Source organism: Penaeus monodon, unplaced genomic scaffold, assembly GCF_015228065.2.
Source record: "Penaeus monodon isolate SGIC_2016 unplaced genomic scaffold, NSTDA_Pmon_1 PmonScaffold_12895, whole genome shotgun sequence".
NCBI lineage: Eukaryota > Metazoa > Arthropoda > Malacostraca > Decapoda > Penaeidae > Penaeus > Penaeus monodon.
Genome location: NW_023641817.1, coordinates 2,495 through 6,817, shown reverse-complemented (window position 1 = coordinate 6,817; position 4,323 = coordinate 2,495). Strand labels below are relative to the sequence as shown.

The 4,323-nt window shown below is 35.7% G+C and overlaps 1 pseudogene; it reads right to left on the bottom strand.

The window, feature by feature from the left end:
* Positions 1-276: 276 nt before the first annotated feature.
* Positions 277-1,635, bottom strand: LOC119569150 (annotated as a pseudogene).
* Positions 1,636-4,323: the final 2,688 nt, after the last annotated feature.

The window sequence follows — 4,323 nt, the reverse complement described above, 5'->3', positions numbered from 1 at the left end:
GGGGTTTTTTTTCAACAAATAATCTTAAAGGGACGTATTTGATATCTTAGAAAACAATATATATATATAAATTCTCAATAAGCAAAGAGAAAAGATCTTAAAACACAATCATTGGAACAACTAAGTTATATTGCACAAACTACTAAAAAGTAAAATGGGGAATAATGGATTTCTTAATCACATTTCTTTTCAACTTCTTCAAAAAAAACAAACAACAACAAAAAAAAGGAAAATTAATTATCAATTTTTTTGGCACAGCTTTTTGTTGTTACTTTTTCACTTTATCCGGGTTTCTTTCTTCCTTTAATCTTCCCTGATAATAAAATACATTTCTGCTAAGCCGACCGCCAATGCAGCCAGTGTGGCTACAGAGCCCTCACTCCGTAGCCCCTGAGTGGCCATCCCCCAATGCGAAAAATACTCCCAAGAAGTGCCAATAACAGACAAGAGGTACTGAGCCCTGAAATGATATGCCATTAACAATCCGCATTTCTTTCCCAAATTTTCTCCGAGCTGTGTTCCATCTCCTTGGTAAACGTTATCCACACTTTTTGACCATGTCTTTGTAGTCGCGGTTCTCTTGCTCGAACCGCAGCCTTTGAATCCTGGCTTCAAGTTTGGGCTCTCGGGGGGGTTCATTTTTGGGGCAAGATGATCCTCACCCCCTGCCAGTATTTCCCATGGACGCGCTCTGGGATGCCCCTCTCTCGCATCTTCTCATGACCCCACTTGATGTCCTGTTTTTGTCATTTGATTTCCTTTCCCTGCTAAGCCCTCACCCGCTGGTATTTTCCCTGCTGGATGCTCTGTGGGCTCCCAATGCATCTCTTAACTCTTGCAGAATTTGGACAAACCGTTTTGAGGGTATAATGAGCACATGACCCCTCCATTTTGGACATGTTAGCCAGAGTTGTGACGGCTACAAAAGTAAGAAGTTTCTTTGAGAAATTAAAATCCTGCACTTTCCAAGATTCTCAAATTGTACTCTCAGAGCCTGTTCCTTCTCCGATAGTTGTTTTAAAGGGAAGTTGAGTTTCTCTTGTACCTCCTGCTGATTTTGCTGTGAGTTTGTTTTTCCTTTCTGCTCTCTTTTTTGCCAGAAGCTCCTCCTAAGGAATCAAAACATTTAATAAAAAACTTCAGTTATTACACGCACAGCACACGCACGCGCACACGCACGCACGCACGCGCACACGCACACACACACACACACACACACCCCACACACACACACACACACACACACACACACACACACCACACACACACACACCCCACACACACACACACACACACTTTAAACTCATCGGGATTACATTTTGAAATCATTAATCAAAGTAACCTCACCAGTTTAATAACCTATGGAAAAAAAATAAAAACTTTCTCTATCTTTAGTTCATTTTCCTCTTATCACAAAACAAAAAAACAACCTTCCTTGAAAAGGGAAGTTCTTACCGAGTCAAATTTCTTCTCAGTATAAATGGTATCTTCTAACATTTTGGAGAGCCATTGGATGTCTGCAATTGTGCGTGGGAGATTGTCATCTGAGGATTGACAATCTTCTCAATCTGTAAGTTTTACTACACATCAAAAACCTAAAAGGCAAAACTGAAATGGTCAAATCACCATACTCATGCTGAATAAATAAAAATATTAAAAAAATATATTTCATTTAGCTATTCAATTGTCAAATTCCTTCGAAAGATAATCATACCTGCCCTTCCTTATCTCTGTTATTATTTTCAAGAGATCGGAAGAGCTGCTCCACTTCTCTGCTCCTCGCTTTTCCGGGAATTTTTTTAGAAAAGGATATTCACCCTAAATCGCTATAAAAAAAAAACAACTCTTCAACAATATCTTTTTTCAATTTTATCAAGTTACAATCCAGTTACCTATTTCAATAAGCCAATCACATGCCAAAAATACAAATTTATACAAATTTATTCTCACCTCAAACTTCTTTTTTAAAACTCGATTTCCCCTTTCAGGAATGGCCGATGATCAAATAATCTTGAAAAACTCATTTACATCTGGGGAAAAAAAAAAAAAAAAAAAAGCATAAATGTAGAAAATAAAACTAATTGTCTACTCCCAAATTGGATGCATTAGGCCTATTAAATGGACCTATTATAAACATCTTGAACAAGGAATAAATTTTGATTTTCTATGGCAAGGATTATTTGAAATCTCTTCCATGATATAGTTTATCATTTTCATTTATTTCTGAAAAGTATAAAAAAAAAACTGTTCTTTATACTTACTAAAAACACTAGAAATTGATAGCTTACAGGCATTTGTGAGTTTAATAACACTTGAATCAAATTGTAATTCAGACAAAAAAGGGTTAACTATACTTAAATTTTGATATTCTGCTTTTTTTACATTAGACTTATTATTACTTCCCTATGAACTTTTTTTAATACACAAGAGATCTTGATATAAATGTTCAACTATAATGAACAATAAAGCAACAATAGCAAGTAGCTATGTATGTTAAAATGTTTTTGGTCTAATACATCAATCTCTGAGGGGATAACATTTGTTAGATGCACAGACTGTTTTTAGATAAGTTATTTATTATTCCTGAAGCATGAGCCAATCTATGGTTAGTTATTGTGTGCAGGTAATGGAAATGAAAATGACCTTGATGAGCTGGTCATGAGTTACATTAGGGGAAAGTATCAGTTGTCCTATATTCACACTGTGTGGATATACTCAAAATCATTTTTATTCCAGCAAAATATTTTTTAAGGTTTAAGCTTGGGTGAAAATGAGGGTAAATTACACACAGACTAATAAGTAACTGAAAATGATGGAAAGTGGAAAAATAAAGTCTTAATTTTCCTAAAACATAAACTGGAATATGAAACACTTAAATGAAATTCAGTCAAGAGGGTTTTGAACTGTTGTTGCACACATGAATCTCTACATTCAAGAACACAGTTTTCATTTTCATTACCTGTCACACAAAAACTAACTATATATTGGCTGCACAGAAACAAAAAATCCTAAACCAGGGATAAAATGCATTCCCTACCAGTGGCTCGTCCCCATATCCCCCTCCTGGGTAACAATATTTCTTTATTGTGAGGGTAAAAGGGGAGCAACTGCTGGGAGGAAAGTGTGGAACTTTGAGTATCTTTTGTGTGCAGCTGAACATGGCATATGGACTGATAGGTTTTGCACTTCACTAAATTTAGTATGATCCAAGAGATTGTGATAATATGACCAATACCTTCATTTCACTGGAATATCTGTACAGAATTCAGCACATAAAGAGATGCATTAAACAAAAACTTTGCTTCAAATAATTAATGAGTAGTTTTAAAGTATAAAAATGAAATTTTGCTCATGTATCACACCATATTAGCAAATAGGTTATATACCATTCTGGTAACTTGTCTTCATCAGGCAAGATTAGGTGAACTTTGCTTTCAGAAATGAGTGGGTACTTTCACAGAACTCACCCATCACTATCATTTTTCCCTCATTGTGAGTTAATCATTGACTTTTAACCAGCTACTGATTATACTTATAAAAGTCATTTTTTTGTATTAAACATCACTATTAACCATTTTCTTACTCCTGCACAGAGGCACTATTGAAATAGTTGCAGTGCAAAGCTAATTTTCCCACCAGAAAGTTTGAGAGCTCATGAGAGTAGAAATATCTAGCATGGTAACTATCCATAATATGGCCACAAGAAACAATGCTGTAACTTCCATAGTTTGGCCCACAGCAAAGGCCAACAATCTCTCGCAAAACCATTTTTGTTAAATTGTCAGAATATATTTGGTGGAGCTTCCTTTGCTGGAAAGCAAACACAGAAACTACTGAATAGCTGGACTTAGATAATGACTGTGGCCATACGAACTCTTACTTTCAGCGGTATTATCTTAACTGCAAGTGTTTTTGTGTTCTTTAAAGCCACTGTCTTACCCATTTTACCTGTGCGCACTTCTATTCTGAACACTTTTCTTTTAGCAAAAGGGTACAGTCCCCCGACATTTCACTGGAAAACTACCTCACACATACTCTCTTTCTCATGCAACTTGGTAACAACACCATCTTCCATACAATTCCCTCTCTAACATTACAAAGGTTTTATCAGTTAAAAGAAATTTTCAGATCGCAAAACCTCCACTTTGTATTGTCTATCGCCTAATGCAGACTTTTGAAAAAATACCAAGAAACAAATAGAAAATATAGCAAAATGTAAAAAAATATTTTGGCATTACCACTGGCTGCCGATGCCATACTTGTTTAAATCTCAGAGCCGAATGGGGTCCGTACACTAAGGATGTTTTAATATCAACTTTTATA